The 19951-nt window shown below is 42.1% G+C and overlaps 1 protein-coding gene across 2 annotated transcripts in view; it reads right to left on the bottom strand.

The window, feature by feature from the left end:
• Window positions 1-1477, bottom strand: part of LRS1 (Transducin/WD40 repeat-like superfamily protein) — a 49371-nt gene extending 47894 nt beyond the window's left edge. The window contains exons 1-2 of one of the 2 annotated variants that reach the window (XM_088979828.1): window positions 1387-1477; window positions 1218-1273 (exon numbers count right to left, since the gene is read on the bottom strand). The gene's annotated coding sequence lies outside the window, so the exon portion shown is untranslated. The remainder of the gene's footprint in view (window positions 1-1217; window positions 1274-1386) is intronic. The other variant, XM_088979829.1, reaches the window with a different exon arrangement.
• Between the last annotated feature and the right edge of the window lie 18474 nt (window positions 1478-19951).

The raw sequence follows: 19951 nt of genomic DNA, 5'->3' as shown, positions 1-19951 counted from the left end.
TTCTTCCTTCGTACATTTTCATAGAAATTCAGGTCTAGAAATGTATACCATGACCATGAGCATTGGTCAAATAACCCAAGTAACCTACCAGAATAGAGTGAATTCATCATGATTTGGAAAAGATGGATAGAAGGGGGGTGACTGGTGAGTTGATTTGGATTGACAAGTTTCAGCCCAATTCAAACAAGCCAACTCACTGGGGCCCTAGCTAGCCATCCTTCTCAGTTTGATCCTATCCGGCTATCCAAAATTGTTGTTGACGTTTTCTATTGTACCAGTCATCCACATAAACAAAAAAAAAAATAGTAGTAATTGAAATAATCCCAAGCAACATAAGCCTGTATTTGGTTGAAGTTTTGCTCCAAAATTCGTTATTTGAAGAATGAATTTTGAGCCAAAAATATTTCTTTTTTTTTTCAAAATTAACTTATCTTAGCAGCTTCAAAGATTCAGATCTTACAAAATGAGCTTCGAGTTCAAAAAAAATAATTAATTGTAACAATTTTCATAAATCCAAACCTAAAAATGGTTATCATAAAATTCACCAAAACTAATTCTCTGAAAGCCTGCCAAACACAGTATTAATTGTAAATTAAAGTAGCTTTTTCACGCCTATATAGCCACTTCCTTCCACTCAATCAGCCAATGAAACCATGCATTAATTGTTGCTTTGTTAAAAATTTAATTGGTTATTTTAAACGGATGGATTTAGTTGTAAATTGATTTTTTGTTGTAAACTGGTCAATCATTGAACCTATTCACAATTAAATATGTTGGAGTTTTTCACCCAAAATTAGGTTTCTCTACAATATTTTCCTTGAGATTTACTGAAATGTTTTAGCTTAACTTCATATGTTCTACACTTCTACTGTAGTAATGTAGTATTGCATGATATTTTCTCTATTTATAAGATTGTCATGAATACTTTGCTTTCAACTAAGCCATTAATTAAGTTATTCGTTTTGGACCTCAACATTCTCACACTGTTCGATTTTGCATTTAACATTGATTATAATTATGTCTGCACAAGGCACATATGCCCAATGAATCTGAACAGAAATCATCCTGAACATTAACAGTGAACACACGACAAAATACCAATCGATCTAAAACAAAAATCTGGGAGTCAAAACATACTATTCGTCACTTTTTCTGATTCACAAGCAAAACATCTGGGAGTCCAGAAACGAAAATACTGATTGATCTAAAACACCAACCTACTGCGATTTCCACCGCCGGTAATAGATCGCCGCCGCTGGTTCGATTCCCGCCGCTGGTTCAGTAAGAGTATGAAGGAGAATATTAGAAATCGCAGTGAGAAGATGAAGGAGAATGATAGGAATCAGTGAATGAACGGGGAACAGTCCGCCATCAATGAAATCTTACCTCAGTGTTCGCCAGGAGAAGAAGCCACCGCTGGTTACAGAGAGCAATGGAAGGAGATTGTGTCGATGGCCAAACCCTAGGCTTTTAGATTCGAAGGGCATTAATGGTATTATAAATATTTATTGGGGATAGTTTTGGTAGAAATAATGAAATAATTCTCTTAAACTCATTTATCCTGAAACTCACCTAACTTTTCAAAAGGTCCAAAAACCCCATGAAATTTTATTTTCCAAAACTCATCATCCGTTGGAGAACGGCTAGTATTCATTCACATAAATTGTCGAGCTAAATATAATTTTTATGATCAAACTACCCCAGAATGAGGATTCAGCCTTATTAAACATATTTTTAGGACTAAAATGCCTATTATGTGCCTGCGTTGTACATTTAGGCCTCGTTCACTTTTCGATAAATTTATTTGTCTAGGTAAATGCAATTTCCTAAGTAAGTTTTTCCTATTAAACACTTACCCGGTTAAGTGCATTTATCCATGTTTGTTTATTTCTCATTCATATAAGGCAATGACCATTTTACCCATAAAAATCCATTATTAAAAGGGGTATTTGTCTCTATTCAACTGTCGGCAATTTCCCACTAGGTAGAAAAGTTATTTATCCACCTAGATGATAGTATCACCCACGAAAATAAACTTTCCCTAGTCCCCACATAAATCTAAAAATAGAACACGAGATTCTTGGTCAATGAAGAACCAAAATCCCATTGGCCAAATTTCCCCTCTCTCAAAATCCAAAAAAAAAAAAACACCCTCTTAATGTAAAACATTAGAAATTGGAGAAAAAAAATTACGAAATAATTAAATAATTAAATAAAAATATATAAGAAAAACTATAAAAAACATAAAAAAAATTGCACAAAATCACAAATATATTTTCAGCCAAAAATAAAAAATGCATAAAATGATAAAAATAACTAAAAATATGTATTTCAACTAAAATAGCAAAACATTGCAAGTACAAAAAATAAAATTCACAAATATATTTCAGCCAAAAAAATCAGAAATTATAGAAAAAAACATGAAATTATAAAAAACTAATTTATGGAAGTTTTACAAATAAGAATATGTGAATTTTAAGGTATTTTAAGAATTAGATTATGACAAATTGGGGGTATTCTATAAATGAATTATGGAATCTTATGATTATAAGAACATGTAGAAAACATAGAGATATTTTAAAAATTAACATTAAATCTACGGATATATTTTACTAATTTACCATCGGGTTAGGGGAATTATATGAAAACCCCATCCATAATTTGGGGCAAAAATATTTTCCCTATCCTCACATGAATTATAATATTTTATGATAAATTTCAAAAAAAAATTGAAATTGCTATTGATTAATAGTATTGTATAGTAAATTAATTATTTACAATAATAATAACTTAATCTAAGTTATTTACTTTTTAAGCCTAAATTAATTACTATTTAATCAAAATAAATGTAACTATAGTAATTATTTTATTTTTAATTAAAAGCAAAACATTTGTTATTAATTAATGTAAAACCAAGTATGATCGAAGTTAACCAAGTTGTCTAGATCAATGTGGATAGATTTAATAATTTTTCCAATTTATTTAATAGTTATTTATTAAAATAATAATAACATATTGTTATTTAAACAATTTGTGAAACAATTTCTATTAGATTAATTTTCCTAAATTATTTAATAATTATTTAATTGAATAATTATAATAATGGATTATTATTATTATTTGATAATTGTTAACCATAATTATTGATTTTATAGAAATTAGTAAATTATGTTAATTAGTAATGTCGTTTATCAATAAATTATTATTATAAAATTTAATGAAATTTTATTAGATTACAATGGTTGGTGTAAATTATGCTAAATATTGAAATTTTGAACATTTATTAATAACCAAAAATTATTAAATAATCAATTGTTTATTAATTTTTGGTAGATTATTAAATTATTTAATATTTGTTAAACAATGGATTGTTTCTAAAATAATCCATTATCAATCCCAATCTCCATCTCCATCCCCATTCTCAGTTGGGTATCATTATCAATCCTCATCCCTACCAACGTAATATCCATCGAGTTGGGGAAGTTGAGTATTCAATGGGATGGGGAACATTGCCATTCCTATTCATATTCGAATCCTATTAATTGGTTAATTGACAGAAAACAATAATTCAAAACCTAATAAATAAAATTGAATTGTAGCAAATTTTATCTATCAACTATTAAAAATTAAGAAATTAATAAAAAGTCAATAGTTCATATAATAATAATAAATAAATAATATATTAAAAATAATAAAATAAACCACTTGCATCCCATATAAAAACTATAAAATTTAATTAAAACATTAAAATTAATGATGACCTAATTATAAATGTCTTAAGGCTCCTACTTAGGGATGATCATTTATAACTTAGCCTAAATCCGGCTAAACCAACAAATTTTTGGGTACAAACAACTATTTTCTTTTGAGTTAGATCTAGCTTAGATCTACACCACCCCACACAACTTAGACAATGAGATTGTAAATGGTTTGGATTCATATGAGAACCAACTATATCCGCATTTGTATTCGATTATGAAATCTGAATCCACATTTGCATCTGATTATTATGTTTGGTTTTGGATCACCTTCACATTTAATTTGCAATAATTTTATTGTGTTTAAAATGACAAAAAAAAGTTTTAAAAAATCACTTATTTTTAAAGCACATATGTATAATAAATGTATATAAATATAAAAATGTTAAATTTATCAATTATAAACTTCATATAGTTATACATAATATATATGTATACATAATTATTGAATTGTGATTGTTGTTGTTTGGTTAATTTGGAGTTGGGCTTAGAAACAACTAACAAATTTATTAATATTTTATTAGTCCTTAATAATTAGTATCTTAGTATTTATAATTAATATTTTATTTTTAAATATTAATATTAATACTTTTATTTTATTAATTATTTATTACTTAGTGATGAGGGGTGATTTGGCCTGACCTAATAAGTAAATGACACGTGGATATGGCTTGCCAGCAAGACGACAAATCAGCATGTGGTGCCACGTCAGCAGATCGGGGGACCTCGGGTGCTCGGTCACTTAGGAGCCGGAGCACCTCAGTACCCACGTATGCCGAGGTGCCAAATAACCAAACCTAGAAGCTTTCCAGTTGTCTCCGAACTTCTCAAGAACACACCGCGTAACTGTAGGCCTTATCCTCACCCCACCCGAATCGGAGGGAAACGGTAAGCCTTATTAACTGATACGTTACCCTCCTTCCAAAGCGGAATGGATCCCTATGTCGCGGGCCGTGGATTCCGAGAGCGTTTCATGAGACCCACGGCAGCCCAACTATATAAAGGCATCAACCCTCAAGACTCAGGTATGCGCGATTATTTACTCACTAGCTTACATGCATTCAAGATTTTAGTTCGCAATTAGAGTATGATACTAACTTAAGCATCGGAGCGACCTCGCCAGGTTAGCCACCTTGGGTTCTCTAATCCTTTGTCTTGTATCTTGGTCCAGCTCGCTACGTGACTAGTGTCCAGGTAATTTTCCAGCCAAGAGCTTCCAGATCACGCACCATCAATTGGTGTCGTATGTGAAAACCGATCAAAAGGTCAACCTTACACCTCATTCGTCACCTTACTTTTTCTCAATGGCATCTTCAAGCAACACTGGCAAGGGCATCAACACAAGCGTCACTAGGGGGCAGGACCACCCAACATCACTCCCTCAAGGCCCTTTAATGACTATTGGGCAGTTCACCATGGTGGTCTCAATTGTGTTAATGTAGCAAACGATTCAAAAGATAAACGTCCCACTGCCCCAGGTAAGCACCACTTTCTCGAAAACCCTCAGTAATTCTTCCTGGGGTTGGGCATCACCAATTCGATGATCTAGCTCAGAGTGTCAGAACCATGCAAATTCATATGCATCAGTTCTAACAGCTTCAATAGTACTATTTCTACCAGTAGTACCAGCAACTAGGTCAGTACTAGAATCAAATCCAAAACCAGCACCCACGCCACTAGCAGCCTCATCAAAGTGTTCGCATATCTCCCCATCGGGGTGAGGGAAACTCACAAGTTCCAGTCCCTCCTAGGGGCTGGACCCCACCTCGGGGTAGGACTAACGGCCAACACCCCCTAGTTTCTCAAAGGGGGAACCCGAAAGATAGGCCCGAGGTTAGCCAGCATGAAAGGACTCAGTCAGCAACAATACTCATGGCCTGAGAATCGCGAGTCTTGGCTCAACGATCACCAGCTTGGGGCCCAAGGTGCGGGCTCGAGACGAGACCCCTCGACTGCACTGAAAGGTAAGGCGAAGTTGGTGGGTGATGTCGTGCTAGAGCAACCGGCAGACTACACCGAAAGCGAGCTGGCCCAATGGAGGAGATAGTCCATATACCGGTTTCCAAAATCGAGCCAACCAAGACCCTCCGGGTCGGTGCTTTGATAAATGAACTGCTCTGAACACAATAACTACTAAGTTTTTTACTTAATAACTTATATGTTTTTGTCTGGTCCGCGACCGAAATTCTTGACATTGATCCTAGTGTGATTACTCACAAGTTAAATGTGGACCATTTAGTTAAGCCAGTTAGACAAAGAAAACGCAACCTCACCACAGAGCGATGGAGAGGTTGGGAAACTCCTTGACGTAGATTTCATTAGGGAGGTCCATTACGCGAGCTGTGTAGCCAACCTCGTGCTGGTGTAGAAGGCCAATGGAAAGTGGCGCATGTGCATCGAATACACCAACCTGAATAGACTTTGCCCGAATGACTGCTTCCCCCTTCCTAGGATAGACCACCTAGTGGACGCGAACTTGAGGCACGAGTTGCTGAGCTTTATGAACGCCTACTCTAGCTACAACTAGATTAGGATGGACCTAGACGACTAGGACAAGATCACTTTTGTAGCTAAGCTAGGGTTGTAATGTTACAAAGTCATGCCCTTTGGTTTAAAAAATGCCAGAGCAACTTTCCAACGACTTGTAAACAAAATTTTTGAACCATTGATCGGTAATAAGATTGAATGTTATGTTGATGACATGGTCGTGAAGACCTAGTTTTCAGACTCTCTAGTTGACGATTTAAATTATGTTTTTCAAATTTTGAGAAAACTCAACATGAAGCTCAACTTGAACAAGTGTGTCTTCGGGGTCACGTCGGGCAAATTCCTTAGTTACATAGTGAACCAACGTGGCATCGAAGCTAACCTTGATAAACTCAAATCCATATTAGATATGAGATCGCCCTAGAAGATAAAGGAGGTCCAAAGACTAACAAATCGGATAGCTGCCCTAAATCGGTTTATGTCCAAATCGGTGAGTCGGTGCCTACCTTTCTTTAAAACAATAAAGACTTTGTATGGAGCGAAGAGTGCTAGCCTGCATTTGATGAGCTAAAAAGGTACTTAAGTACCGCACCAGTTTTGACCTGACTTGAGGAACGTGATGAAGTTGTACCTCTCCGCGAGTGATAAATTGGTCAGTTTGGTACTAATTAGAGAAGTAGATTAGGTCTAACAACCTGTCTACTACGTAAGTAAAGTTTTGCAGGATGCGGAGACCATGTATCCTGACATTGAGAAGTTAGCATACCGCTAATGGTAGCAGCTCAGAAACTACATCCGTACTTCCAAGCACACACAATTGTCATCCTCACCAACATACCTCTAAGGCACATTTTGCTTAAGCTTGAGGTGTCGGGTAGGTTGACGAAGTGGTCTGAGCTGAGCGAATACGGGATCCGGTTCAAGCCATGTCCAATGATTAAAGCCCAAGTCTTAGTGGACTTTGTAACAGAATGTATGTTCAGCATGCCGGCCCTTGGGCTGATTGAGCCCGCTAACATGTCGGATGCATCAACCAGTGCGACACCAGTCCCGACTAGGGTAGGACCGACTTAGGACGAGGAGCCCTAGATCCTCCATGTAGATGGCTTGTCTAACCATCAAGGAAGTGGTATTGGCCTGATACTGTATGGCCTGAGAAAGGAGAAGTTGGAATATGCTCTTCGGAACAATGAAGCGAAGTACAAGGCACTGATTGTCGGGCTAAGTATAGCGAAGGAAATGGGTGTGAAACACCTCGTCGTGTAGCGACTCTCAGCTAGTAGTAAGCCAAGTCAATGGTGACTATGAAGTTTGTGATTCAACCATGGCAGTTTACCTTGCCAAGGTCAGGGAAATCCTACCATGCTTCCATTCATGGTTTATTAGGCATATACCGAGTTCCGAGAACGCTGAAGTTGATGCCCTATCATGATTAGCATGCACTAGCGACAACACGATGCGGATTGCATACATAGAAGACTTGCCGCGGCCCAACATTCTCAAGGGGGGGCAGAAGAGGTCGCTCCTGTGTTGCAAACAAAACCAAGAAAGATTGACCCCTCCCGTTGATTATCTGCTCTATGGACCTTACTAGCATAACGCATTGCAGCTCGGAGGGCAGAGCGATAGTCAACTTGGTATATCGACGGACGGTTGTACATGAGGTCCTTTACGCTCCCCTACCTACGTTGCTTGGGACCTTCAAAAACCGAATTAGTATACCCATGAAGGACTATGCGGAGGACACTTGGGGGTAGAGCACTTGTCCAAGAAGCACTAAGACAGAGCTACTACTGGTCCACTATGAAGGCAAACACATTCGAGCTCATCAAAAAATGCGACAAATGTCAAAGGAACGCCAACATCCTCCATCAACATGTTGCCTATCTGAAGTACATGACCAGCCCGTGGCCTTTTGCGTAGTGGGGGATTGACATCCTCGGACCATTTCCGCCGGCAATCAGGCAGAGGAAATTCTTGGTCGTAGTGGTGGACTACTTCACAAAGTGGGTGGAGGCTGAGCCATTGGTGAATATTACAACTCAGAACGTGCAGAATTTCTTATGGAAGAACATTATGTGTCATTTTGGACTACCCAAAGTATTTATTTTGGACAATGGGAAGCAGTTCAAAGACATCAAGTTCTAGAACTGGTGTGCCGAGATGCAAATTCAACAAAACTTCACTTCGGTGGCACACCCGTAAGCAAATGGATAGGACGAAGTGATGAATATGGCTATCCTCCGCGGACTGAAAGTTCGCTTAACACAAGCTAAAGGGTTGTGGATGGGTGAGCTGTCCAGTGTCCTTTGGGCCTATAGGATGACCATCAAGACTGCAACCGGTGAAATTCCCTTCAACCAGATGTATGGAGCGGAGGTTGTGATTCTAGCAGAGATCAAAATACCAATGTTGCGGCTCAAAGCATACGACGAAGAGCTCTGGACCAACTTGGACCTAATTGAAGAAGTACACAACCTAAACTATATCTGGATTGTGGCCTACCGACAGCGAGTAGTTTGGTACTATAATGCCCAGGTCAGAAGATGAAAGTTTCGAGTTAGTGACCTGAAGCTCCGCAAGGGTAAATGATTATCTGATGGCTTGCCAGAGGAGCCGGAAGGCGATCACTAATGACGAGGTCACTCAGTGGGGAAACATGGAGCTCGGGGACCTCTCCGCGTTTGCCTTTGCCCATTGCATGGTGGTAAGTGACCTTTTTCCCTTTTTCTCTCTTGTTTTGCCCTTTTCTGTTGTCCTTTGATCTTCTTTTTCATCGGTAGGTGAATTCCGCCATCCATGCCATGACTCTCTAGACACTCATCCATTGTGCCGATGCCCTCGACCAGTGGGCTGCCAACCAGAAGCTCCAGGGTGAGATCAATCGGATCCGTGGCGAGCTCCATCACACCCGCAAGGGGAGCGAGTCTCAGGAGGTGGAGGCTGAGCGGCTCCCATCGCCCGGCTTTCTGAAGAGAGCATGCATTACAGGGAGGAATCGTCGAGGACGGCGGCGGAGAGGGAGCTCCTCAGGAAACAGGTGCGGGACTTGGAGTACACTCTTCTAAATTGGACTCGAAACTTTGATCAGATGGTGGAGGCTGAGCGAGAAAAAGCGGTCTGGGATTTTAAAGACTCCTAGGAATTTCAGGACCTCCAGGCGGAGTATGGTTCGGGTTCATACCGCTTGGGGTTTAAGCTTTGCTAGTGGCTGGTTCGGAAGTTCTCTAGCCTCAACCTTGACGGCATTACTATGAAGGGTCTGTCTCTTGAAACAACGGACCAAGCGGAGGAAGAGGAGCCTGACTCCCCAGAGGATGAGGAGGCAGATCCTTGAGGCGGCGTTTCTCTGGGCTTCTGGTGGCTTTCGGGTGCCGTAAACCCAGTCTTTCACAAGTCTTTGGTTGGGCGATTGTGCCCTGTGATAGTCAAACTTTCCCGAGCTGTTTAGCTCGGTTACCGCATTTGTTATTTTTCTTCTTTATTTTCTCTCTTTTTTTTAAGTGACAATGAAACTTCTTTCCTTCTTCTGAGTATGATGAACTTTTTGTATCTTTGCTAAGGCGATCTCAATACCTAAGCTATTAGAGCTATTTACACGAAGTAAGGCACCTCCATGGCGCACGGGTCGATTACTACTTGCACCCAAACTATTTGTCCGTTGGTCATTCTTTACTTCGATCATTGTACTAGGACAAGCCACATTTGGTGGGGTTTAAACCCGAGCTGCTTACACTCCTCACCTAGACAAGCTACCATGGAGACGAATGGGTCTGACTGCGTCGAGATCGTATTAGCTTGGCATTCTTTGCCCTTAGGCTCTTGGGGTTACTTACAGTCTATTTTTGAGGTTTGCCCGTGTCTCAAAGGCGACCGGGTCTTATTGCACCGAGATCATGTTAGTTCGGGATTTTTGCCCTTAGGTTTTGGGAGCGGCCCGTGGCCTACTCGGTTGTTACAGGTAGTATTGTCTCAAGTTGACGATATTACATGCCCGAGGTACTTGTTTCCCTTCAAGGGGCTCGAGCTCATACATTCCTTCTCCAAGCACTCGTTTCACTTGGAAGGGACCTTCCCAGTTGGACCCGAGATTGCCAATGTGGAGGTTCCGCCTCTTGACCCTGGCGTTATAGTACCGAGCTACTCTTTGCTGGTAGGTTGTGGTTCTGATGTACGCGAGGTCCCTTACTTCGTCGAGTAGATCGAGGTTGGTACGTAGCTCATCTTCATTCGTCGGATCACTGTATGCTTCTACTCGCAGCATGGACACTTCGATCTCTGCAGGGATTATTGCTTCAGTGCCGTAGGTGAGATTGAAGGATGTTTCTCCCGTGGCAGTCTTCTCTGTTGTCCGATATGCCCACAGAACACTGGGTAGTTCATCTGCCCACAATCCTTTAGCTCGGTCCAACTGTGCCTTTAATCCGTGAAGGATGGCTATGTTCATTACTTCTGCCTGACCGTTTGCTTGAGGGTGTGCGATTGAAGTAAAGTTTTGTCGGATTCCCATGTCTTGGCACCAGTCTTGAAATTTGATGTCTTCGAACTATTTGTCATTGTCAGAAATCAATAAACGAGGTAATCTTAAGCGGCATACAATGTTTTTCCAAAAGAAGTTTTGAACATTTCGAGCTGTGATCGTTACAAGGGGTTCGGCTTCTACCCACTTGGTAAAATAGTCCACTACTACCACTAAGAACTTCCTTCCACCCGTTGCTGGCGGGAATGGCCCGAGTAAATCGATGCCCCACTGTGCAAAGAGCCACAGACTGGTGAGATACTTGAGGTCAACAACGGGTTGGTGGTGAATATTGGCATGTCTCTGGTATTTGTCACATTTTCTAACGAGCTCAATAGCATTTGCCTTCATCGTTGGCCAATAATACCCCTGTCAAAGCGCTTTCTAGGCAAGGGCTCTGCCCCCCAAGTGCTCGCCGCACAACCCCTCACGAGTGTCACGGAGTACGAGCTCGGCTTCGGTAGGCCGCAAGCAACATAGATAGGGGAGCGTGTAGGATTTCCTGAACAATCACTTGTCTATCATGACGTATTTGTCTATCTGTCGCTGCACCCTTCTGGCTGCATTGCAATCTACAGGGAGGGTCCCGTGTAGTAAGAAACTTGCGAGCGGGTCAATCCAGCTCGGCTCTGCTTGAATGACGGGAGCGACCTCCTCTGCCCCCCTGAGAATGCTAGGCCAAGACAGGTCCTCTATGTACATGGTTCTCATGGTGGTGTTGCTAGTGCTGGCTAACTTGGACAGGGCGTCGGCCTCAACGCTCTCTGACCTAGGGATCTATCTGATGTAGTGTGAGTGGAAGTCGAGCAGGGCCTCTCTAACTTTGGTCAAGTAGGCAATCATGGTTGGCTCGCGAGCTTCATACTCGTCGATGACCTGGTTAACCACAAGCTGGGAGTCGCTGCAAATAACAATGTGCTTTGCTTTTACTTTTCTGGCTAGGGCTAGTCCAACTATCAACGCCTCGTACTCTACTTCATTGTTAGACGTCGCGAACTCGAAGCGTAGCCCGTATTCCAGTTTCGTGCCGCTTGGGCCATGTAGAACTATTCCGACACCACTGCCATGTTGGTTCGACGAGCCTTCTACGTGAAGGATCTAGGGCTCCTCATCCCATCTCGCGGTTGGCTGAGCTAGGAGAGATGCCACACTGGCAGCTATTTCACGAGGTTCGGACTCGATGGGCCTGGGAGCTTCGGGCTCATCCGAGTTGGGAGCCTCGTGCTCAACCGGCCTGGGGACTTCGGAGCTGAATGTACATTTGGCTATGAAATCTGCTAAGGCTTGGGCCTTAATGGCAGTTCGCAGCTTGTACTAGAGGTCGTACTCGCTGAGCTCAAAGGCCCACTTCGTCAACCGACCAGAGACCTCGGGTTTAAGCAACACTTGCCTCAGAGGTTTGTCAGTGAGGATGATAATAGTATGAGCTTGGAAGTACGGACGGAGCTTCCGAGCTGCGATTATTAGTGCGTATGCTAGCTTTTCCATCTCCGGGTATCTCGTCTTTGCTCCCTGCAATACTTTACTAACATAATAGATGGGTCGTTGGACCCGATCTACTTCCTTTATTAGTACCGAACTGACCACTTCGTTTTGACGACCATGTCGTCTACATAGCATTCTACTTTTCTGGCGATTAATGACACAAACAATTTATTCACAAGCCTTTGAAAGGATGCCCCTGTGTTTTTCAACCCGAAGGGCATAACCTTGTAACAATATAGGCCAAATTCCGTGATGAAGGCAATCTTTTCTTCGTCCGGCGGGTCCATCTTGATCTGTTTATAGCCCGAATAAGCGTCAAAGAAACTTAGCAACTCGTGCCCTGAGGTCGCGTCTACCAATCGGTCAATTCTGAGGAGCAGGAAACAGTCTTTTGGGCAAGCCCAGTTCAAGTCGGTGTAGTCGATGCACATGTGCCACTTGCCGTTGGCCTTCTTTACTATGACAGGGTTGGTTACTCAGCACGGGTAGTGAATTTCACTTATGAAGTCGACTGCGAGGAGCTTTTTGACCTCCTCGTCGACTGCTTTCCACCGCTCCGGGGCTAGGTTGCGTTTCTTCTGTCTAATGGGCCTAACTATAGGATCAGTATTCAACTTGTGAGTTATGAGTTCGTGGTCTATACCGGGCATCACTACCGCGGACCATGCAAAAATATCTAAATTTTGAAGTAAGAAACTTACCAGTTCGGATCATAGAGGTTCCGGGATGGAAGCGCCGATCTGAAGCGTCCGAGCTAGTTCTGTTGCTGAGGTCGGAACTGCGACTATTTCTTCTGTGGGTGCGGCTCGTTCTTCACTTTGCTCCATAGGCCGCTCTAGCTCGAGGTCATCGGCTACTGACCCCTTCAAGGCGGCAACGTAGCACTTACGGGATTCGAGCTGGTCACCCTGTACTACCCCCACACCGAAGTATGTTGGAAACTTCATAGCCAAATGGTAAGTGGTGACCACCGCCCATAGGACATGGGTGTTCGGTCGACCTATTATGGCATTGTAAGGGGAGGGGGTCGCGACCACCAGGAAGTTGTACTTGAATCTGACCACACAAGGTCACGTGCCCACTTCCACAGGTACTGTTATTTTCCCAAGGGGTCAGACTTCTTTTCCGTTGAAGCCTACCAAAGGAGTGTCTACGGGCTTCAGGTCACCTCTCTGCAACTGGAGCTGGTCAAATGCAGCTTTGAAGAGGATGTCGGCTGAGCTACCTGAGTCGTCAAGTACGCGCCTGACCTCGAAGTCGTTGATTCTTAGCTTTTTTATGAGCGCGTCGTCGTGGGGGTAGTGGACCCCTCGCGCATCATCTTCTGTGCTCGGCTGCTTTGGGGGGTTCTGCTCCTCCCGGGTGGCCTCACGAACTGACATCCGAGCTGCTGCTAAAGTGCAACCCGCAACGACCGAACCTCCCACTATCATGTGGATGGCCCCCCGAACTGGTCTCTCCTCCGGAGTATGCCTCTGCGGTTGTTCGACTGGCCTGCTGCTGGACTCAGGAGCATCCTTACCGTGCTCCCCTTTCCGACCTATTTTATTATTATTATTATTATTATTATTATTATTCTATACAAAGTTTCTTAGATATCCGCGACTGGTTAACTCCTCTATCTCGTCGCAGAGGTTTTTACAACTCTTGGTACTGTGTCCGTGATCTTTGTGAAAACTGCAATACAAATTCTTATTTCTTTCATTGGGATTCCCCCTCAGACGGGGTGGCCACTTCACGAGTCCTTGATCACCATTAGGATTTCAGCCTGCTTCGCATTCAGTGGGGTGTATTCAGCTCGATCCACTATAGGAAGTCGGAACAATTGGCCCAGCCTTGCCCCCTCGAGCTGTGTTCTTTTTCTTTCGGCTGTCCCCTTGACTGGAAAGCTCTCCTTCCCTCTTTCTTTTTTCGGGCGCGCCCTCACCCTTTTGGTTGATCTCTTCTTCGGTGGCTATGAACCTGTCTACAAGCTTCAGAAACTCGGTTATGGTCGTTGGTTGGTTGATGACCATGTGCCATTTAAATGCTTTGTGTGTCACACCCTTCTTGGCCACCGCAAGGCGTACGGCAGGGTCCAGGCGCGGTATCTGCATACAGGCATCGTTGAACCACTTGATATAGCCCTGGATGGACTCTCCCTCTCTCTGCACTTTGCTGAGGAGGCTTTCTTCAGTTCGTGGGCACCGTTTGCTGGTGACGATGTGGGACGTGATGATTTGTGCGAATTGCGCCCAACTTCTTATCGACCCAGGTGCCAAATTCTAGTACCACGTGCGGACTGATCCTCTAAAAGTAGTGGAGAAGGCCATGCACATGCACGACTCACTGGCTCTCGACAGGTGCATCTATGACTGAAAGGCATCTACATGATCATTCGGGTCAAACGACCCGTCATACTTGTCAAGAGGGGGGAGCTTGAAGTCTTTGGGCTTTGAGACTGCTAGGAGTTCGAAAGACAAGGGGGATGGGACCGAGAGGAGGGGAGCTTTGACTTCGGCCGAGCTTACCTCTTCTTTTCCCATGAGCTCGGGCAAATCGCGGGTGACAGATCGGCGAGCTCGGCGGCGACATCTCTACTTCTTAGTGGGCTTGGCATTTGTGCTGCTCACCTTTGTGCTGTCCGGAATGGTTTGCGTAGGAAGTAACTCGATCTGCTGGTGATGGTTGCGGACAGAGGGGTCTTGCTTGGAGTTTGTCCGCCCGTGGCTACTGATGGCTGCAGACAGGAAGTAGTCCGGAATGGTTTGTGTAGGAAGGATCGGGGCTTCAAACTTCAATTGCCGAGGTGATGTAGTCCTGGCGAGCTGGGGTCCTCCCGACCTGTCCGCCCGTGGTGAGACCGGGGTAGCCGGTCTCTCTCGTTTGTCGTGGGGGGAGGCCTGGTTTTTTGGGAGGTTTTGGGGGGGCTCTCCTTGGCCAACGGGGTGTTCGTCCTGGCAGCGAGGCTTAGCTTGCTGCGAGGCTGGGTGCCAAGGCAGGAATTGCGACTAAAGTTGAGGTTGAGGCAGTTGGGGGAACTGCTGCTAATACTGATACTGGGAGACCTAGTGCAGTACGCTTTGTTGATAGAGCTGAAATTGCTGGAACTGTTGCATTTGGAACTGCATGGCCCACATGCACTGCATCAAGTCGTCTAGTTGGTGCGGGCTTGCCGCTGGGGGCACAACCGAAGGTTCGGTGAACGTCGCTCCGACTGTAGCAGGGAGCGGGGCGATGACAGGTGCCACTGTGAGAGGCACATTCAAGCTGGGGATTCTGTCTGCTAAGAGGGGGACGATGAACTGTCCGATACAGACAGTTGGAAGCTGGGGTTGTTCTCTGGAGTTATCCATTTCCGCGCTTGATCCGGCGTTGCTAGAGGAAGCCGTGAGCGTTGGATTGTTTCAAGGAATAACAGAACTGCGAAAGTTTAGAGAGAAAGGTCTTTTGAAGCGTTTCCCACAAACGATGCCAAATGATGCGGTGCAATCCGGTCACTCCTAGCTGGCACTCATGTGGCTCCTCGAAGACACCCGAGACAGGGAAGAATAAGAAGAATTCTTTGGGGGGCCGCTCGACGGGGACACTCCGATGCTTAAGTTAGTACTCGGTAGAAGCAAGGGAAAGGCTAAGAGTGAGGATAGCGCGTTACCACTATGTTCACGAGGTCAGAAATTCAAGAAGAAGTTTCTCTTCTGCCTTGAGGGCTTTTATAGGGACACTCACATTAGGTCGGGCATAACCGCCATTGGGCTCCTGCCAGAGCCGTTACCGGCCAGGGCTGCGCAGGTGGCCGTTGTGGCATACGCTTCGCCCGGGTGAGTGACACGTTTCCAAAGTGGCAGGCACGCCTTTGCCTGATAAGAGACGTGGACGCAGACTGTCAAAAGGACTGGGACTGCGCCATTAGTAGAGGATATGGCGCAGTCTGACCGATGATCTGTTAGTCGGAAGCTTCTTGAAGAGCACTAGTGCGGCTCATTTGCGAGCTATTTTGTGGTGAGTTTGGAATACTCCAGGATCACCCTTGATGGAATTGGTCCTCAGAATGACTCGTCGCTAGGGAGCTCAGGCGAGCTAATAACTTTAGCTCATGAGCTACAGTTGCCTCGGAGCATCTCTTTAAAGATAGCACAGGGAGTTCGGAGTTCGTGTCACAGCGGACTCCTCCCCTCATGAGCTGTAACGTTGCAGACTGTTTCGTGGGCCCGTCACCTGGGCGCACTGGGCTGTTGCTCATGTTGAGTCAGCATCTACGTGTCACCTTTTCATAGGTTGGGTCAAATCATCTTTCATCAGTAATCTCTTCGATCAATTTCTTTGCCAACCAGACAGAAATAGAGCCTAAAACCAAACAAAAAAAAAAACATAAGTGAGAAAAATGAAAAATAAAGCTAGGAGAAGTAGAGAGAGAGATCTACTAACCAAGCAGAAGCAAGGAAAGTATAAGTGAGAACAAAAAAGTAAAACTTTAAAGAAGAACTTAGGAGTTCCAATACAAGAGAGTAAGTGAGAGGCTTTTGCTTCAAATAAAATTATCATTCAACCCACCTGCAAGAATTCACAAACATCAATTATTAATTGAACAACTATGAAGAAAATAGATATAACTGAATAGAAAGAAAACATACAACACATAGGAGGCTCATTAGCAACTATTATCCTTCAACTCAAGCGTTCGGTTCAAATAGGAGAGGGAGAGAGAACAATGCAGATTCTCGAACAATAGAGATGAAGATAGTGATATAGAGAAAGATAAGGGTAGGAGAGGGTTGAAGCGAGAGAACAGGGAGGCAGAGAGTGAAGTCGTAAAGGTTTTTGAAAGATGCACACATAACGTTGGTAACCACCACCATCCACCACCCTTAACCATCACCATCGTGTGGAGAACAAACACAAAACAGGGAGAAAGTACCCCATCATTGACGCCAGCAAGTTGTAAAAAAGAAATGGAAAAGATTCCAAGAATAACCCCCTAAAAGCTTACGAGAGGAGGCCTTTCAGGTATTACGCAGTGGGCACAAAGAGTTTTTCAGGTATCTTACCAGTTCAAAGATTGGTTCCGTACATGAAAAGGAGAGAAATGGTAGAGAACACCACTAACCGGTGTTTATTCAGAAAAAATTATTATATGTTGTGTATCACACGTTACAAGTTTTTAGATAAACTCATTTAGCTTTTCTTCTTCGCATAAGTGATAAAATGGGTTATACATTTTAATTTTTTTTTATTATTTTATATCATTTTTAATGGGTCTTATATTTTATATAAGTTTCTTGTGTAATATGGGCACTATGCACAATAAAGGTCTCAACTCATAAAAATTATTAATTTTAACAGTATTATTTAATTAATTAAAAGTATATCAATACAAAGTTATCTAGTAAAATAAAAAAGAATAAACAAAACAAAATATAACACTAGAACACATGTTCTATTTGCAATATATTAAGTCCATTTTCAAATCATAATATTATTAAAACTATTAAATTAATATTTTTATATTTAAATTTCTTATTATTAAGTTTGATTTTTATTAGTGTCTTTTAATTTTTACTAAGTTTTGTTGATATTTATTAGTTTTAAGTGGAAGTTTAGTGGATGAAAATTAAATTAATTAGTTAACTTATTAATATTTTACTTTATTATGTTGTTTTTCTACTCACTCCCCCTCCTCTTTCTCTCTCTAAGGCATTGGAAAACCCAAAGGTCTCTCACTAATAGTGTGCAAGTTTATTAATCTAATCAAAATAGGCAATGATTATTATTTTTTTTATATTTTCAAAACAAAAGTAATTAGGAAAAAAATGCAAAAAAAAAAAGAGAAAATAAACAAATAACTTATCTCGAAAGAGAGACATGTTGACATTGACCATCCAATTTTACTTTTTATTTTTCTGATAAAAGGAACCATTAAAAACCTTAAGGATACTTGATTAGCCCCCTGTTACATGAAACAATATGTGAGTTAAGAGCTATAAGGGGGTAAGATGCTAAACCAAAAGATCTATGCAATCTAGCTTGTCTAGCCATTTTGTGGGCTTTAGCAACTCCTGCAATTCCAACATATATAAGTTTTATACTAACAAAATATGAAAGAAGTTGTTTAATGTGCTTGTAGAGAGCTTGAACATCCCAATTAATGTTTCTCTCGGTTCCTTTTAGAATAGTTGCTTCCGTGTCGGATGGTAAAGAAGCTTTAGTGAGGCCTAAGGATATCAGCGGCCTCAGTCCTCTTGCAATCCTCCATAATTCTGCTACTATTGGGGAAGAGGCCATGTAGGGTTATCCTTCTGCAAAAGAGTGATTAAGAGTATGAGATACAAGGAATAAGTCTATTGAAGCATAATTTGTAGTTGGATCCCATGGTCCATCCACTGTCACTATTGAGTCTTGCATAGTGTCCAATGCAGTGAGATCCATGGGAGTCTCTTAATATGAAACTTGTTGACTTTGAGATTTCAATCCCTATAATTTGTAGTATAAGTTTGCCGAATTAATGGCATCTTAAGGATTGCGTTTTCCTTTCCTGATATCCCATATTAAAGCGAATATTGCTAGTATATGTGCCATATAATCATTCTTGTGCTCTCTCCTTATGATGTTCCTACTATAGCAATACCACCAGTCCAGAATGTCACAAGTGTTTACCTCTAAAAAAGCTTTTGGAAAAAAACCCACATGGGCTTGTATCCACACAGCTCTAGTAAAATGACATTCCAAAAATAGTTGAGTTTGTGTTTGAGTCGCTTCTCCACAAAGAGAACACTGAATATCATTAATTTGAACGCAACTCAATGTATTCGATTTGGTTTTTATAGCAATGTGTAAATTTTTTCACATAAAGAGTTGACATCGAAATGAAGCTTTAACCAACCTTAGCCTCATCCATCTGATGCCTGATGATAAAGATTGTTCATGACCTTGTGTGAATATCATGTATGTCGATTCAACAGTGAACTCTCCATTGTTCATTGCCTTCCATAGCATTTGGTCATCTGTTATAGAGCCACTGATTGGTATGCTCGTTACTTCCACTGTTTCTTCCTCAAATAACTCCTGTAAAGACTCAATATTCCAGTTTTCACCATATGTAATAAAGCCACTAATTTTATGTGATCTTAGAGGGTGACTCCTCTTAGTTTGGGTATGTTGTTTGGCAATCCAAGGATTTTTGGGTCTATTGTGGCCTTAATTTGATCTCCCATTCCCACTTTCCAACATAAAGAAGGTTTGATTTATGCAAGCACATTCAAGAAGCACTTCCACCACCAGGAGTCTAATGATTTCTTCTTGCACTCGAATATACTATTTGTTTTTAAGTATTTGCTTCTGATTTGTTGTATTTTGAGCAATTGTCTTGAATAATGTCAGCCTACCTACTTGCGATAAGAGTCTAGCTTGCCACATGGCAAGTCTCGTTTCTATTATATAAAGGATTTCTCAATGAATAGCTATTTTACTCTTCTCTTCTATTAGCCAGGCACCCAAGTATCTTGAGTGGAAGCTCATTATTTTCATACCCATTAATCTGCTAAGCAATTTTTTATGGACCCTATGAGTGTTGTTGCTGAATAATATGCCTAACTTACCATAGTTGATGAGCTTCCCTAAGAGCCTTTCAAAAGTATTAAGGGTTTTCTTTACATCGAGAAGGGTTTCTCGATCTGCTCTACAAAGAATGAGACAGAATGTAAACAACAAGTGAGTGATTGGTTGA

The sequence above is a fragment of the Nelumbo lutea genome, chromosome 3 (genome assembly GCF_056320005.1).
Source record: "Nelumbo lutea isolate HS-2025 chromosome 3, American lotus-T2T, whole genome shotgun sequence".
NCBI classification, from domain to species: Eukaryota; Viridiplantae; Streptophyta; class Magnoliopsida; order Proteales; family Nelumbonaceae; genus Nelumbo; species Nelumbo lutea.
Note: the sequence above shows the minus strand (reverse complement) of the source record. Positions and strands in the feature narration are given on the sequence as shown.